This window comes from Arachis duranensis, chromosome 10 (genome assembly GCF_000817695.3).
Source record: "Arachis duranensis cultivar V14167 chromosome 10, aradu.V14167.gnm2.J7QH, whole genome shotgun sequence".
In the NCBI taxonomy this organism is placed as follows: domain Eukaryota; kingdom Viridiplantae; phylum Streptophyta; class Magnoliopsida; order Fabales; family Fabaceae; genus Arachis; species Arachis duranensis.
In genome coordinates, this window is record NC_029781.3 from 36,145,682 (window position 1) to 36,164,834 (window position 19,153).

The 19,153-nt window shown below is 39.5% G+C and overlaps 1 long non-coding RNA gene and 1 other non-coding gene across 2 annotated transcripts; one reads left to right on the forward strand and one right to left on the reverse strand.

The window, feature by feature from the left end:
• The first annotated feature begins 6,737 nt into the window (after positions 1–6,737).
• Positions 6,738–6,845, forward strand: LOC127743473 (small nucleolar RNA R71). The gene has a single exon (XR_008004865.1). It is a non-coding gene; the product is annotated as a small nucleolar RNA R71 (small nucleolar RNA).
• Positions 6,846–10,394: 3,549 nt separating this feature from the next.
• Positions 10,395–11,180, reverse strand: LOC110276437 (uncharacterized). The gene is made up of 3 exons (XR_002369124.2): positions 11,072–11,180; positions 10,634–10,945; positions 10,395–10,496 (listed from the first exon to the last, which is right to left on the reverse strand). It is a non-coding gene; the product is annotated as an uncharacterized LOC110276437 (long non-coding RNA).
• Positions 11,181–19,153: the final 7,973 nt, after the last annotated feature.

A 19,153-nucleotide genomic window follows, 5' to 3' on the forward strand; every position in this document is an offset into this window, starting at 1 on the left:
TCAATTCCGGAATCCTACTCGGAATACCACAGACAAGGTTAGACTTTCCGGAATCCCATGAATGCCGCCATCTATCTAGCTTATACCACGAAGATTCTGTTGGGAAATCTAAGAGATATGCGCCCGGCCTAAAGTAGAACGGAAGTGGTTGTCAGTCACACGCGTTCATAGGTGAGAATGATGATGAGTGTCACGGATCATCACGTTCTTCAAGTTGAAGTGCAACGTATATCTTGGAATAAGAATAAAAGAGAATTGAATAGGAAGTAATAGTAATTGTATTGAAACTTGAGGTACAGCAGGAGCTCCACACCCTTAATCTATGCTGTGTAGAAACTCCACCGTTGAAAATACATAAGTGAAAGGTTCAGGCATGGCCGAATGGCCAGCCCCCATGAAGGTGATCAAAATACCGAATGGTCAAAAGACAACTAATACAATAGTTAAATGTCCTATATATACTAGACTAGCTACTAGGGTTTACATGAGTAGGTAATTGATGCATAAATTCACTTCCGAGGCCCACTTGGTGTATGCTTGGGCTGAGCTTGATCTATCCACGAGCTGAGGCTTTTCTTGGAGTTGAACGCCGAGTTATAGCGTGTTTCTGGCGTTCAACTCCGGGTTGTGACGTGTTTCTGGCGTTTAACTCCAGACAGCAGCATGTACTTGGCGTTGAGCGCCACTTTACGTCATCAATTCCTGAATAAATTATGAACTATTAATATTGCTGGAAAGCTCTGGATGTCTACTTTCCAACGCCATTAAGAGCGCGCCATTTAGCATTCTGTAGCTCCAGAAAATCCATTTTGAGTGCAGGGAGGTCAGATTCCAACAGCATCAGCAGTCCTTTTGTCAGCCTTTTTCAGAGTTTTGCTCAAGTCCCTCAATTTTAGCCAGAAATTACCTGAAATCACAGAAAAACACACAAACTCATAGTAAAGTCCAGAAATGTGAATTTAACATAAAAACTAATGAAAACATCCCTAAAAGTAGCTTGAACTTACTAAAAACAACCTAAAAACAATGCCAAAAAGCGTATAAATTATCCGCTCATCAAAGATAAATAAAGCATAAAATAGAGATAGAGATACTTATGTAATTCATTAGTGGGAATTTTAGATAAGCGCATGAAGATACTGTATTCCTTCTGAATCTCTGCTTTCCTACTGCTTTTTTCCAATCATTCTTACTCCTTTCCATGGCAAGCTATATGTAGGGCGTCACCGTTGTCAATGGCTACTTCCCATCCTCTCTGTGAAAATGGTCCAAATGCGCTGTCACAGCACGGCTAATCATCTGTCGGTTCTCGATCATGACGGAATAAGATCCATTGATCATTTTGCGTCTGTCACTATGCCCAACACTCGCGAGTTTGAAGCTCGTCACAGTCATCCCATCCAGATCATACTCGGAATACCATAGACAAGGTTTAGACTTTCTGGATCTCAAGAATGCTGCCAATGGATTCTAGCTTATACCACAAAGACTCTGATCTCATGGAATGGGAGGCTCGGTTGTCAGGTGAGGCAACCATGCGTCGTGGGTCAGGAATCCAAGAGATACACACTCTAGCTTTCGTAGGTAGAACGGAAGTGTTTGTCAGGCACGCATTCACAAGTGAGAATGGTGATGAGTGTCACGGATCATCACATTCATCAAGTTGAAGTGTGAATGAATATCTTAGAATAAGAATAAGCATGAATTGAATAGAAAACAGTAGTAATTGCATTAATACTCGAGGAACAGCAGAGCTCCACACCCTTAATCTATGGTGTGTAGAAACTCCACCGTTGAAAATACATAAGTGATAGAGGTCTAGGCATGGCCGTGAGGCCATCCCCCAAGGTCTAAGAACTAAAGTCCCAAGATGATCTAAGCCATTTAGAGTTCTCTAGCTCCAGAAAATCCATTTCGAGTGCAGGAAGGTTAGAATCCAATAGCATCAGCAGTCCTTTGTCAGCCTCCTATCAGATTTTTGCTCAGGTCCCTCAATTTCAGCCAGAAAATACTTAAAATCATAAAAAAACACACAAACTCATAGTAAAGTCCAGAAATGTGAATTTTGCATAAAAACTAATAAAAACATCCCTAAAAATAGCTAAATCTTACTAAAAATACCTAAAAATAATGCCAAAAAGCGTATAAATTATCCGCTCATCACAACACTAAACTTAAATTGTTGCTTGTCCCCAAGCAACTGAAAATCAAATAGGATAAAAATAAGAGAATATACTATAAATCTCAAAATATCAATGAATATTAGTTCTAATTAGATGAGCGAGACTTGTAGCTTTTTGCTTCTAAACAGTTTTGGCATTTTACTTTATCCTTAGAAGTTTAGAATGATTGGCATCCATAGGAACTCAGAGTTCAGATAGTGTTATTAATTCTCCTAGTTAAGTATGTTGATTCTTGAACATAACTACTTTTATGAGTTTTGGCCGTGGCCCTAAGCACTTTGTTTTCCAGTATTACCACCGGATACATAAATGCCACAGACACATGACTAGGTGAACCTTTTCAGATTGTGACTCAGCTTTGCTAAAGTTCCCAGTTAGAGATGTCCAGAGCCTATCCATTGATGCTCAAAGCCTTGGATCCTTTTTACCCTTGCCTTTTGGTTTTAAGGGCTATTGGCTTTTTCTGCTTGCTTCTTTTTTTTTTGCCAATTTTTTTCGCAAGCTTTTTCTTTTTCACTACTTTTTCTTGCTTCAAGAATCAATTTCATGATTTTTCAGATTATCAATAACATTTCTCTTTGTTCATCATTCTTTCAAGAGCCAACAATTTTAACATTCATAAACAACAAGATAAAAAATATGCACTGTTTAAGCATTCATTTAGAAAATAAAAGGTATTGTCACCACATCAATATGATTAAACTTATTTCAAGGATGAATTCGAAACTCATGTACTTTTTGTTCTTTTGTATTAGAAACATTTTTCATTTAAGAAAGGTGAAGGATTCATGGAATTATTCATAGCCTTAAGACATAGACACTAGACACTAATGATCATGTAATAAAGACATAAACATAGACAAACATGAAGCTCAAAAACCAAAAAACAAAGAGACAAGAACAAGGAAGTTAAGGAATGAGTCCACCTTAGTGATGGTGGCACCTTCTTCTTGAAGGACCAATGGTGTTCTTGAGCTCCTCTATGTCTCTTCCTTGCTTTTGTTGCTCCTCCCTCATAGCTCTTTGATCTTCTCTAATCTCATTGAGAATGATGGGGTGTTCTTGGTGTTCCACCCTTAATTGGTTCATGTCATAACTCAATCCTTCTAGGAAAGTGTTGAGTTATTCCCAATAGTTATTTGGAGGAAAATGCATCCCTTGAGGCATCTCAGGGATTTCTTGATGATGAGCTTCCTCATGCGTCTTTTGAGATCCATGAATAGGCTCTCTTGTCTGCTCCATCCTCTTCTTAGTATGGGCTTGTCCTCCTCAATGAGGATGTCTCCTTCTATGACAACTCCAGCTAAGTTGCATAGATGGCAAATGAGATGAGGAAAAGCTAGCCTTGCCAAGGTGGAGGGCTTTTCGACTACTTTGTAGAGTTCTAGAGAGATGACTTCATGAACTTCTACTTCCTCTTCAATCATGATGGCCCAATCCACAGTTACTTTGGATCAGTTGCTAGTGGGGATGATGGAGCGTTGGATGAACTCCAACCATCCTCTAGCCACAGGCTTAAGGTCCAGTCTTCTCAATTGAACCGGCTTGCCTTTTTAGTCTCTTTTCCATTGAGCTCCTTCCACACATATGTCCATGAGGACTTGGTCCAACCTTTGATCAAAGTTGACCCTTCTAGTGTAGGGGCGTGCGTCTTCTTGCATCATAGGCAAGTTGAACGCCAACCTTACGTTCTCCAAACTGAAATCTAAGCATTTTCCCCTAACCATTGTAAGCCAATTCTTTGGGTTTGGGTTCATGCTTTAATCATGGTTCCTAGTGATCCATGTGTTTATATAGAACTCTTGAACCGTTAAGATTCTAACTTGTTGAATGGGATTGGAGAGAACTTCCCATCCTCTTCTTCTAATCTCTTGTCGGATCTCCGGATATTTGCCCTTTTTGAGCTTAAAAGGGACCTCAGGGATCACCTTTTTCTTGGCCACAACTTCACAGAAGTGGTCTTGATAGGCTTTTAAGATGAATCTTTCCATCTCCCATGACTCAAAGGTGGTAGCAATTGCCTTCCCTTTCCTCTTTCTTCAGGTTTCTCTGGCCTTAGGTGCCATCAATGGTTATGGAAAAACAAAAAAGCTATGCTTTTACCACACCAAACTTAGAATATTGCTCGTCCTCGAGCAAAAGAAGAAAGAATAGAAGAGAAGAAGAAGATATGGAGGAGAGGGAGAGAGGTGTGGGTTTCAGCCAAGGGGGAGAAGAGTGGGTAGTGTTATGTGAGAATGAAGAAGGATCGAGGGGTTTATGTAGTGGAGGGAGAGGGGTTTAGGTTCGGTCATTTAGGGTGGGTTTCGGTGGGAAAGAGATTTTGAATTTGAAGGTAGTGGGGTTTATGGGGAAGAGTGGATGGATGTGATTGGTGAAGGGGTAATGAGGAAGAGAGATTGAGGTGATTGGTGAAGGGTATAGTGTTATTGGATTGTGTGAAGAAGAGAGAAGTGGGGTAGGTGGGGATCCTGTGGGTCCACAGATCCTGAGGTGATCCTGTGGGGTCCACAGATCTTGAGGTGTCAAGGATTTCTCATCCCTACACCTTTTAGGCATGTAAAACGCCTTCTGTATGCAATCTTGGCATTTAACGCCAGACTGATGCTTGTTTCTGGCATTAAACGCCCAGATGTAGCCTCTTTCTGGCATTTAACGCTAGCTTGATGCTTGTTTCTGGCGTTAAACGCCAGCTTGATGCTAGTTTCTTGCGTTTAAACGCCAGACAGCTTTTCCTCCAGGGTGTGCTTTTTCTTCTGCTATTTTTTATTCTGTTTTAAATTTTTGCAATTGTTTTGTGACTCCACATGATAATAAACCTAATAAAACATAAAAGAACAATAGAAATATAAATAAATAAAAATTGGGTTGCCTCCTAATAAGTGCTTCTTTAATGTCAATAGCTTGATAGTGAGCTCTCATGGAGCTTCACAGATGTTCAGAGCATTGTTGGGACCTCCCAACACCAAACTTAGAGTTTGATTATGGGGGCTTTGTTTGACTCTATATTGAGAGAAGCTTTTCATGCTTCCTCTCCATGGTTGCAGAGAAAGATCCTTGAGCTTTAAACACAAGGTAGTCCCCATTTAATTGAAGGACTAGCTCTCCTCTGTCAACATCAATCACAGCTCCTGCTGTGGCCAAGAAGGGTCTTCCAAGGATGATGCATTCATCATCATCCTTCCCAGTGTCTATGATTATGAAATCAGCAGGGATGTAAAGGCCTTTAACCTTCACCAACACGTCCTCTACCAATCCATAAGCTTGTTTTATTGACTTGTCTATCATCTCTAATGAGACTCTTGCAGCTTGTGCCTCAAAAATCTCCAGTTTCTCCATTATAGAGAGTGGCATAAGATTTATACCTGACCCCAGGTCACACAAAGCCTTCTCAAAGGTCATGGTGCCTATGGTACATGGTATTAAGAATTTACTAGGATCTTATTTCTTTTGAGGTAAAGTTTGTTGAACCCATGTATTTAGTTCACTAATGAGCAAAGGAGGTTCATCTTCCCAAGTCTCATTACCAAACAACTTGGCATTCAACTTCATGATGGCTCCTAGATATTGAGCAATTACTCTTCAGTTATATCTTCATCCTCTTCAGATGAAGAATAGTTCTCAGAGCTCATGAATGGCAGAATGAAGTTTAATGGAATCTCTATGGTCTCTATATGAGCCTCAAATTCCTTTAGGTCCTCAATAGGGAACTCCTTTCTGTCTGGAGGACGTCCCATAAGGTCTTCCTTATTGGGATTCACGTCCTCCCTTTCCTCTTTGGATTCGGCCATTTTGATTATATCAATGGCCTTGCACTCTCTTTTTGGATTCTCTTCTGTATTGCTTGGGAGAGTACTAGAAGGAGTTTCAGTGATTTTCTTACTCAGCTGACCCACTTGTGCCTCCAAGTTTCTAATGGAGGACCTTGTTTCATTCATGAAACTTAAAGTGGCCTTAGATAGATCAGAGACTATGTTTGCTAAGCTAGAGGGGCTCTGCTCATAATTCTCTGTCTGTTGCTGAGAAGATGATGGAAAAGGCTTGCTATTGCTAAACCTGTTTCTTCCACCATTATTAAAGCCTTGTTGAGGCTTTTTTTTGATCCTTCCATGGGAAATTTGGATGATTTATCCATGAGGGATTATAGGTGTTTCCATAGGCTTCACCCATGTAATTCACCTCTGCCATTGCAGGGTTCTTAGGATCATAAGCTTCCTCTTCAGAAGATGCTTCTTTAGTACTGTTGGATGCATTTTGCAATCCATTTAGACTCTGAGAAATCATGTTGACTTGCTGAGTCAACATTTTATTCTGAGCCAATATGGCATTCAGAGCATCAATTTCAATAACTCCCCTCTTCTGAGGCGTCCCATTACTCACAGGATTCCTCTAAGAGGTGTACATGAATTGGTTATTTGCAACCATATCAATGAGTTCTTGAGCTTCTGCAGGCATTTTCTTTAGGTGAATGGATCCACCTACAGAATGGTCCAGTGACATCTTAGAGAACTCACATAAACCATCATAGAATATATCCAAAATGGTCCACTCTAAAAGCATGTCAGAAGGACACTTTTTGGTCAACTGCTTGTATCTTTCCCAAGCTTCATAGAGGGATTCACCATCTTTTTGCCTGAAGGTCTGAACATCCACTCTAAGCTTGCTCAACTTTTGAGGAGGAAAGAACTTGGCCAAGAAGGCCGTAACCAGCTTATCCCAAGAGTCTAGGCTATCTTTAGGTTGTGAGTCCAACCATGTTCTAGCTCTGTCTCTTACAGCAAAAGGGAAAAAGCATAAGTCTATAGACTTCAGGATCTACTTCATTAGTCTTAACAGTATCACAGATCTGTAAGAATTCAGCTAAAAAATGATAGGGATCTTTTGATGGAAGTCCATGAAACTTGCAGTTCTGTTGCATTAGAGCAACTAGTTGAGGCTTCAGCTCAAAATTGTTTGCTCCAATGGCAGGGATTGAGATGCTTCTTCCATAAAAATTGGAAGTAGGTGTAGTATAATCACCAAGCATCCTCTTTGCATTATTGTTGTTGTCATTATTTTTGGCTGCCATCTCCTCTTCTTTTTCAAAAATTTCTGTAAGGTTTTCTCTGGATTGTTGTATTTTAGCTTTTCTTAGTTTCTTCTTCAGAGTCCTTTCAGGTTCTGGATCTGCTTCAACAACAATGTTCTTGTCCTTGTTCCTGCTCATATGAAAAAGAAGGGAACAGAAAATAATAATGGGGATCCTCTTTACCACCGTAGAGAGATTTCTTTATGTGAGTAGAAGAAAATAAGAAGAAAATTCGAACACAGGTAGAGGGGAGAAGAGGGTTCAAATTTTGAGTACAAGAGAAGTGTTATTAGATAAATAAAAAAATAGAAGAAGATGAGAGAGAGAGAATTTCGAAAATTATTTTTAAAAAAAAAACTTTTGTGATTTTCGAAATTTAAGAGAAGAATTAAAATTAAAATTTGAAACAATTAGTTAATTAAAAGAATTTTGAAAAAGATAGATGGTGATTTTCGAAAATTAGAAAGAGAAAAGTGGTTAGGTGGTTTTGAAAAAGATAAGAAATAAACAAAAGGTTAATTAGTTAGTTGAGAAAGATTTGAAAATCAATTTTGAAAAGATAAGAAGTTAGAAAAGATTTTGAAATTGATTTTGAAAAAGATATGGTTTAAAAAAGATATGATTAAAAAGATATGATTGAAAAGATATTTTGAAAAAGATTTGAAAAAATAGGGTTTTTAAAATTGAAATCTTGACTTGACTAACAAGAAACAACTTATTTTAAAATTTTTTGACTAAGTCAACCCAAAGATTTCAAAAATTATGAGTAAAACAAAGAAAAGATATTTTTTGATTTTTTTGAATTTTTAATGATGAGAGAGAAGAACACTAAAATGACTCACAACATGAAAAATTAAGATCAAAACAAAGAAAACATGCAAGAACACTATGAATGTCAAGATGAATACCAAGAACACTTTGAAGATCATGATGAACATGAAGATTCATTTTTGAAAAATTTTCAAGAGAGGAAAACATGCAAGACACCAAACTTATAAATTTTTCAAGTTTAGACACTTTGAATGCAAAAATGCATATGAAAAATAACAAAAGACACAAAACAAGAAAATATGAAGATCAAACAAGAAGACTTACCAAGAAAAACTTGAAGATCATGAAGAACACCATGCATGAGTTTTCGAAAAATGCACAAATTTTAAAAACATGCAATTGACACCAAACTTAAAAATTGACACTACACTCAAACAAGAAACACAAAAATATTTTTTTATTTTTATGATTTTATAATTTTTTTGTATTTTTTTCGAAAATTAATTTTTTGAAAAACGAAAACAAAGAAAAAAAATTTTTTGAAAAAAAATTTTGAAAACTTTTTGGAAAAAAATTAGAAGAAAATTACCTAATATGAGCAACAAGATGAACCATCAGTTGTCCAAACTCAAACAATCCCCGGCAACAGCGCCAAAAACTTGGTGCACGAAATTGTGATCTCAATGGCGCCATCAACTTGGTACGCACCATTGTAATATCACTCTTTTTCACAACTTCGCACAAACTAACCAGCAAGTGCACTGGGTCGTCCAAGTAATAAACCTTACGTGAGTAAGGGTCAATTCCACGGAGATTGTTGGTATGAAGCAAGCTATGGTCATCTTGTAAATCTCAATCAGGCGGATTCTAATGGTTATAATGGTTTTCAAAAATTAAAGATAAATAAAACATAAAATAGAAATAGAGATACTTATGTAATTCATTAGTGGGAATTTCAGATAAGCGCATGAAGATACTGTATTCCTTCTAAATCTCTGCTTTCATCCAATCATTCTTACTCCTTTCCATGGCTACTTCCCATCCTCTCTTAGTGAAAATGGTCCAAATGCGCTGTCACAGCACGGCTAATTATCTGTCGGTTCTCGATCATGTCGGAATAGGATCCATTGATCCTTTTGCGTCTGTCACTACGCCCAACACTCGCGAGTTTGAAGCTCATCATAGTCATCCCATCCAGATCCTATTCGGAATACCACAGACAAGGTTTAGACTTTCCGAATCTCAAGAATATTGCCAATGGATTCTAGCCTATACCACGAAGACTCTGATCTCACGGAATGGGAGGCTCGGTTGTCAGGCGAGGCAACCATGCGTCGTGGGTCACGAATCCAAGAGATACACACTCTAGCTTTCGCAGGTAGAACGGAAGTGTTTGGCAGGCACGCATTCATAAGTGAGAATGGTGATGAGTGTCATGGATCATCACATTCATCAGGTTGAAGTGCGAATGAATATCTTAGAATAAGAATAAGCATGAATTGAATAGAAAACAGTAGTAATTGCATTAATACTCGAGGAACAGCAGAGCTCCACACCCTTAATCTATGGTGTGTAGAAACTCTACCATTGAAAATACATAAGTGATAGAGGTCCAGGCATGGCCGTGACGCCAGCTCCCAAGGTCTAAGAACTAAACGTCCCAAGATGATCTAAGGATATTCCAAAGATGAAAACACAATAGTAAAAAGTTTTATTTATACTAAACTAGCTACTAGCAAAAATAAGTCTAAGTGCAAAAATCCATTTTTGGGGCCCACGTTGGTGTGTTCTTGGGCTGAGCTTGAGCTTTACACATGCAGAGGCTTCTCTTGGGGTTAAACGCCAAGTTGTAACGTATTTTTGGCGTTTAACTCTGTGTTGTGACGTGTTTCTGGCGTTTTACTCCAGATTGCAGCATAGAGCTGGAATTGAACGCCAGTTTGCGTCCTCTAAGCTCGAATAGGTATGGACTATTATATATTGCTGGAAAGACCTGGATGTCTACTTTCCAAGGTTGCGAGAACCGGACCGGTCAATAAACCGGTGAGGTTACTGGTTCAATGGTTCACTGGTTCGACCGGGATTCAACCAGGGTTCAATCTGTTTAATTAAATATTAAATAAAATTATTAAACTTAATAAAATTCAATAATTTCTAACTTAATAATCTTACGCACACACGATTAGCCAATACAAGTAGAAGATACCCATTGAATGCATTCAAATAATAAATGACACAACAGGTGAACCTATCTTCTGAATGACAACATAGTTTACACAGCATGGAAAAATTACTTTTTTTAAAGTATTGATTATTGAACAAGACTTGAACCATCTATAACAACAACTAAAAAATTGAAGTAAATGACATACCGTCAACATCAAATGCCACATACTATCATCATGCACTCCATCTGACACCACCAGCACAACATGGCATATAGATGCAAGTAGAACAACAAGCTATAAAGATTCCTTGCAGCACCACAACATAGTCAAATTCATCAGATTATAGCAATATAAGTAATAAAAATTATCAATTGTGATCAAGTTAATACATGATTGGATTTTCATCGGAAAGAAAGAGGGAAAAATTGGGAGTCAATGTTTACCTGAATATTCATAATCTCATGAGCCAATTCAGCTGACAGTGATTCTCCAGTTATCACTGAAATCGTCGAAGAGCCATCCGGTCTCATCATCTTAGCTAAAATCGAAGCACTAAACACAGGCTACAAATGCAAAACAAAAAGCATAAACCAGAACACAACAATTCAAGCTACGAACTAAGATATCATGGGTGCATACTTGAGTATCAAGAAGAACAATACGTTCAGAAGATGCCCTAGGTTCAATGCCAGTAGAACAATGCCTTGCCATGGCTCTGGTCTCTTCAGACTGTGTGGAAAAAGGTGGTAGCATCCCTGTAAGCTTACACACACATCAAATCAGAGTTGAACACATGGATTATGGAAATTACAACACAATAATCAAGCTCAACTAGGAAAACATTAATTCAATAAATTAAATTGCGTGAAGAATAAACTGACCAGGTGAAGTTGAATCAAAACCATAAATTTCGTTCATAATAGTTGATTTTCCAGCTCCAGATGGCCCAATCACCCCAATCACAGTGAAATCAGTATTCTCAGTCAAAAATTGCGAACATTTTCAAAATCCAGTTGCTAAGTTTACTTCTTCTTTTTTTCGATCTCTGTGACCTAATTGTAAAGACTATAATAAAAGCAAAGAAAGACGAATGCAGAGAGAGATTTACAGGGAGAAAGTGATCGATGTGGAAATCGCAGGAATCGGAGAGAAGGTTGAGGGATGCAACAGAAGGAAGATGAGAATGGAGCTGCGCAGCTTCATCATCGGCGGCTCCGCCACAGGAAAATTTATCGGTGGCGCTGCTGGCCTTGTGAATGGTGGGTGAGGGGGGAAGAAAGGGGAGGCTGGGAGCTTGGGTGTTTGGTGGCTGAGTGATTAGTGATTAGGGTTAGGTTAACGACTCCGCCATTTTTTACTTTTTTTTTAAATAGCCAAAATGACGTCGTTTTGCTTTTGAATTTCCAAACCACTGAACCGCCAAAAAACCGGACGGTTCTTCCAGTTCACCAGTTCATCGCCGGTTCGACCGGTTTTTTCACCGGTTCTTTACTATTCGGTTTTTGAGGTTACCCGGACTGGCTAGGTAACCGGTTTCTGATTTTTCCGGTTGAACCAGTTGGTCCGGTCCGGTTTTCAGAACCATGCTACTTTCCAACGCAATTGAGAGGGTGCCATTTGGAGTTCTGTAGCTCCAGAAAATCCATTTCGAGTGTAGGAAGGTCAGAATCCAACAGCATCAGCATTCTTTGTCAGCCTCCTATCAGATTTTTGCTCAGGTCCCTCAATTTCAGCCATAAAATACCTGCAATCACAAAAAAAACACACAAACTCATAGTAAAGTCCAGAAATATGAATTTTGCATAAAAACTAATAAAAACATCCCTAAAAGTAGCTAAATCTTACTAAAAACTACCTAAAAACAATGCCAAAAAGCGTATAAATTATCCGCTCATCAACATCCTAGACCCATTCAATGTAGCATGACTCCAACCTTTACAATTCAACCTTGATGGTCCAACCATAATGAGCTTCAGTTGTTGCTTCCAACCATTAACTCTATCTCTTTTACTCTTAAAGCCACAAATATTCCTAGGTTGACCATTCGTCTTAAGCAAACCATATTCAAGTGGAATGAGAAAGCTAAGTGATATAAATTTTACCCACTTGAATGTTGTGAAGGATGATGGTGACTTAGGGGGAGGGGTCTCCAACAACTTTTGCAAGGTGATTTCAAGCTCTACTCCCTTGTGTTTTTTCTTGACAACTTCCACCTCTTTGCAAGCTTCTTCAATTTCAACCTCTTCCTCTTGGTAGCTTTCTTCCAATTCAGTCTCTTCTTCATTGTTTACCAAGGGCATAGGAAGTTGTGCCTCTTCTTCTTTAATCTCCATCTCTTGATCAACCTCTTCAAAGTCTTCAACCATGTTATGCCTTCGAGGTTGTACACCCTCCTGGACATCAAATTCAAACGTCTTTGAAGGAGGCTATGTGACTCAAGTTTCCCATGGGAGTTCCGCATCTCTTAAGTCTTTAACCACTTCCTCTTCTTTGATAATTTCGGCTTTCTCCACTTGCTCTAATACAAAATCAAACACCTCCTTGATGTCACTTAGTGTAGAGTTGTCTTCAATGATGGAGCTTCCCTCTTATTCAACCTTCACTAATTCGTCAACTACTTCATCTTCAAGGGTCTCTCCTACCTCCACCTTTTGGGCCTCCTCTTGCTCTCTTGAAGTATGGAGTGTGAACCCGATCCATTACATCCCTAAAATTATCCCTTTTCTCTTGTTCCATGTCAATAGAATAATTGAGATCATCTTGCTCTTGGATTAATGGATTCATACAGGATATAAGAGCTTGGAGAGTAAAGGTGATACCAATGACAGTAGAGGTAAGTGTGGTTTGAAGCTCTCTTTGCCCTTGGCGAATAATACTAAATGTATCATCTATGGGAGGTTGGGGTGGATTGGAGGATTCATTTGTTGGGAGAAAGGGCTCATAATACGAAGGTGGTTCCTCTTGATGAGGGTATGGAGATGGTGTATATTGAGGTGGTAGTTCTTGAGAGTAATTGTGTTGGAATGGGGGTGGTTCTAAGTATGGCTCGTAAGGCTCTTGGTATGGTGGGTAAGGATTAGAGTCATATGGGTGTGTTTGGTGGTAAGGGCTTGTGAGTATGGTGGTTCAAAATTATGTTGAGGAGGGGGTTTATAAGCATATGGTGGTGGTTGTTGATAATCAAAAGGGTGCTCACCATAACCATTATCTTCGTATACCTCTTGGAATGGCTCTTGGTCATAGTATGTTGGTGGAGGTTGATTCTCACGAAAAGGTCCACCATAACCATTGTCTTAGGATGCATCGTAGAATGGTTGTTGCTCATGGTACATTGGAGGGGGTTGTTGCCAAAAGGGTTTATCAAATCCTTGTGGCTCCTCCCATCTTTGATTGTTCTAACCTTGATGCATGTTATCATTATAGCTTCCATTCCCTACAACATAATTTGAACCAAACTCGTAGCCAAAGGGGTGAGAATTCATAGTAGTAAGTGAAAACAAAAACTATTAAGAATTGATGAAAACAAACTCCTAAAACTAGAAACAACTATAAAAGAAACAAAAAAGCAAAATTGTTCACAATATTCACAATAACCAATAATAAGGCACACATTTGCAATTCCCCGGCAACGGCACCAAAAATTGATGAGGGATTAATCGTCGGTAAAGAATTTCACAAAATTAGTCACGTTGCAAGTATAGATCTAAACCGACAACTCAACCTCAATCGAATTTAATATGTTGTCACTTAAGCAAACTAATAAAATTAACTGATGTATTAAACCTTGGGTCGTCTCTCAAAGGAATTGTAGGGAAGTATTCTTGTTATTGGTTATGGACACGTATCTTTTGGGGTTTATGAGATAAGAAACAAGAAATGTAAATTGCAAGAATTAAACTAATAGCTAATAAAGCTCTTGGCAAGATATGAGAACTAGAAGTCCTATCCTCATTATCTTCATCTATTGTGATGACAAATGTCCATTGCTCCCACTTAGTCAACCTCTACCTATGAAAGAAAGTCAAATGGATAAATCAATTTGATTCCTCAAGTCCTAGTCAACTCCCAAGGAAAGACTAGCTTTAGTGGAATTCAAATCAACTAGCAACTTCTAATTATCAATCAACAAAAGCATTAGATAACTCAAGAGTCACTAATTACTCAACCTAAGTCAAGAAGAGAAAAATATACTCTAACATCCTTCCAAGCATTTTATCAAACACTTGGAAGGCATAAAACAAAAGCATAGAAAAGTAATAAGAGAATATAAAATCCAAAACCAACAATTGCAAAATCAATGATAACAAATAATAGAAGAAGCAATAAATATGAAATACTTCAAATTGCATTAAAAGGGAAATCAAATCTAACATGAGAATTCATAAACTAAATTGGCAACATAAAGTAATCAACAAGGGAAATAAATAAACTAGAATGCTAGAGCAATTAAAAATAGAAGAGAAACTAAATTGAAACTGAAAAGGAATAAAACTAAGACCTAAAACCTAGAGAGAGGAAAGAGCCTCCCTCTCTAGAAAACTACATCTAAAACCTAAAATAATGTGAATGAGAAGTGTATCCCAGATTCTGCTCCACTCCCAGCCTCTAATATGTGTTTTCGGGCTTAAAATTGGGACAAAAATAACCCAGAAATTGGCCCCGCAATTTTCGACACGCGTACACGTCATCCACACGTACGCATCGCCTAACAACAAGGCAACTATGGCAAATTGCATATCATTTCGAAGCCCCGTATGTTAGCTTTCCAACGCAACTAAAACCACCTCATTCGGACCTGTGTAGCTCAAGTTATGATCGATTTAATACGATGAGGTCAGACTTGACAGCTTTGCAATTCCTTCAATTTCTTGTATTCCTTCCACTTTTGCATGTTTTCTTTCCATCCTCTAAGCCATTCCTGCCCTATAAACCCTGAAAACACTTAAAACACTTATCAAGGCATCGAATGATAATAAGAGACGATTCAAGTTAGCAAATTTAGGGCCAAAGAAGAATATTTTCAATCATAGCACAAAATTAGGAAGGAAACTGTAAAACATGCGAATTCAATGAATAAGTGTGAGAATAATGGATAAAATCCATTGAATTAAGTACAAGATAAACCGTAAAATAGCGATAAAAAGAAGGCAAAAAAGCTAGTACGAGAAGCACAGTACTACACCATAGTACACGACGTCCTATATAGGAGAGGAATCTCTACACCCCTCCTAAAATGCGTCCCGACCTTCGCTACGAGGGAAGTTTTTGAGGAAGTCCACAGTGGCATGTGCGACAACCGCCTCGGGGCACGAGCTCTTTCCAAAAAGGTACTTTGAGCTGGTTTACTAGTCGACCTTGCAAAAAGAAACATTAGAGTTCGTCAAAACATGCCCCCCATGCCAGAAGCATGCTAACTTTCATATCGCACCACCCAAAGATCTCATTTGTGTCACTTCACCCTAGCCATTCGCAAAGTAGGAGCTCGACCTCCTCGGACCATTCCCCCAGGGATCAGGACAAGTCAAGTTTCTCATCGTAGGAATGACTATTTCACAAAATAGATTGAGGCAGAGCCGTTAGCCACTACCACAACCCAAAGAAGTCGGAAGTTTCTATATAGAAATATTGTCACAAGGTTTGGGATTCCATGCTCCATCACCACAGACAATGGCACTCAGTTCATTGGCACGGGCTTTAGAAACCTAGTGGCTGATTTGAAAATCAAGCACCAGTTCACCTCCGTAGAACACCCACAAGGCAATGGACAGGCGGAAGCCACCAACAAAGTCATACTGGTCGGGTTGAAATGGAGACTACAGGATGCTAAGGGAGCTTGGGCCGAAGAGCTCCTACAAGTCCTATGGGCATATTGGACAATACCACACTCCACCACCGAAGAATCACCATTCCGACTTGCTTATGGAATGGAGGAAATGATTCTCGTGGAAGTAGAAGAAGTCGGACTAATGAAAAGTAACCCATAAAAAGTGACCCATAAAAAGTAACCCATAAAAAGTGACCTGACGAGGTCTAACTAAAAATGGGATAACTAAAAATAACTTAAGAAGGCCCGACAGAGAAGTCGGACCAATGAAAGGATAACTGAAATGGGACAAAAGATATCTCGCAAAGGCCAAAGAAAGGTTAAAAAACCAAGGCCCGAAGTGCTCAGCTAAAAGGGTACAAAGTCTTGAGAAGTTTCCCCAACGGGACACTACCTAAAAAGTTATTGGAATATGACTAAAAGCCCGGATAACAAAAGCATATAGGTCAATGCCAGCTAAGAAGGAGCGCAACCTCGGAAAAAGGGAACGAGTAAAGGTCGAAAAGGTCAAAAAACTTAGGACCGAAGTGTCTAGCTAAAAGGGGTACAAAACTCTTGAAAGAAAACACTACTCAAAAAGGCAAAAGTATAATCCCAAAACAAGGCTAAGAAGTCATCCAAACAAACTAAAAAAGTTCCACACGAGAACACTAACTAGAAAGTTGTTTGGAATTTGACTAAGAAGCTCGGACGGCAAGTCGCAAAGACAATATAGCTGACTAAAAGGGTGTCAAGGCAACCAAAGAAAAGGCATAGTTTTAAAGGCTAAAAAGGGACACCCATAAGGCAAACGCCATCTCAAAGGGTGTCGATCCAAACAAACCCAAAACACCTACATAAAGGTTGAAGAGCAACCTCCTCCAAGCAAAGGTTGAAAAGAAACCTCCAAATACAAGCATATCGACACAAGTAAAATCAATGCATCATTCAAAAGACTCGAAGGCCGCCTAAATAGTAGCCTAAGAGTTTAAAGTGTTTGTTTTTTAAAATAAATGTTGCTGGGGAGAAACCAAGTGTCAAAGAGTTATGCATAGGAAACCTACGCAAACCAAAAGTTCAAAAGGTCCACAGACCGGACCACCACAAATACATATTAAAAAGGTATAAAGCGAAGATTATAAAGGATCCATGTTCACTTCAGAAGCCACATCTTTAGGAGAAGGAGGCCTGGTTGAGATCGGAGTGGCATTGACAACTCCATCTGGCCCATTCAGTATCTCCAGATCAGGCTTAGGCCCAGGAGGAATCATCTCGGCAGAAAGAGTGGCAGAAGCAGAAGTTGCAGAAGCCTTGGCTGGTGGCACAGGGGGAGGATCCTCATCATCATCATCATCTGGGGCAGGCACAATCTTGCTGTCCTCTACAACGTTGTCCAGGCTAAACAAAGAGAGGTCGAGGTTGGGAGCAAAAACCTGAACCTGAGCCTTCAGATTTTCGTACATGGCGGTCATACTGCCAACCATAGGGCCCTGAAGTTTGGCATAATCATCCTGAGTAGATTGAAGCCTCTCCCTCATTTCCAACAGCTCGACATAGGTCCAGGTATAGCTCTCCTTGGCTTTCTTGGCTATGTCCTCGGCCAAGTTAGTAGCCACCTCCACCACAGTAGCTCGAGTTTTCTCCTTCTCAACATCCATCTCCAATTTAACAACCCTGGCATCCAGCTTGTCCTTCAGACCCTTCACCCTTTTATAATCAGCCTTGGCATTCTCCAGAAAAGCTTTAGTGGCACGAACAGGGGATTCCATAATAACCCAGGACAAGGCCACATTGAGATTGGCCATTCGAACACTATTGCTCGATATAAAGTCGAGATGGTGAAGGATCGACACATCGTCAGTCAAAACCTGACCATAAGGAGCAATCAATTCTGTGGCAAAGACTACACCATCAAACTCTTTGTCATTAAGGTCATAAGTCCCAATAGTCTTTTGCTTTTTGGGAGGGGGACCAGTAGTAGTAGGAGAGGAGGCAACACTAGAAGTCATTTGAAAAGGGTCAGAGGGAACTGTTCGAACTGGTGGGGTCAGGATGATCTTCCTCGGACCCTGAGAGTCAGCTGCTGGCTTCTTGGGAGGCAACTATTCCGAAGAGCCCTTCCCCAAAGCTTTCCTTGACAAGTTTGGGCAGCCACAGCCTTTTTTGTCTTACGAAACATTTTCAGTGAATCAGAAGAGCTCACCATTTCTGAAACAGAATCCAGGAAAATAGTTACACAGTAGAAGAAAAAGGACAAAGACCACGAATAGTAAAAGAAAAAACCACTTCTATAAAAAAAGAGGTCGGATACTACCTAGCTCGGACTAGAGAAGGGAAGGATCCCCTAGAAACCTATTAGTATCCAGGTATGGAGGCTCCCCCCAATGCTCCTCTAGAACACCCACAAAAGCCTGTTCTACATCATCTAAACTTTTCCAAGGATACTTGACGACTATAGGATCTCTTTGCCACCATAAAAGAAAGGTCGGTTCTTTATTTTCATCCAAAAAGAAAGGTTGAGCACCTTCAACAGCTCGAACTTTGAAATAGAAGTTCTTATAGTCACGAAAAGATTCATCAAACATTGAGAACACTTTCTTCTCATGGGTAGCTCGGAAAGAGATCCAAGAAGCTTTCTTCTTGGCCATAGGTGCATGAAATTGCAATCACACTTTTGCAATCCCGCACAACTAACCAGCAAGTGTACTGGGTCGTCCAAGTAATACCTTGCGTGAGCAAGGGTCGATCCCACAGAGATTGTCGGCTTGAAGCAAGCTATGGTTATCTTGTAAATCTTAGTCAGGATATCAGAAATTATCAGGATTGATTGTGAAAAGCAAAAGAACATGAAATGATTACTTGTTTTGCAGTAATGGAGAATAGGTTGAGGTTTGGAGATGCTCCATCTTCTGAATCTCTGCTTTCCTACTGTCTTCTTCTTCAAACACGCAAGTCTCCTTCCATGGCAAGCTGTATGTAGGGTTTCACCGTTGTCAATGGCTACCTCCCATCCTCTCATTGGAACGATTCCTAATGCCCTGTCACGGCACGACATTCCATCTGTCGGTTCTCAATCAGGCCGGAATAGAATCCAGTGATTCTTTTGCGTCTGTCACTAACGCCCCGCCTTCAGGAGATTGAAGCACGTCACAGTCATTCA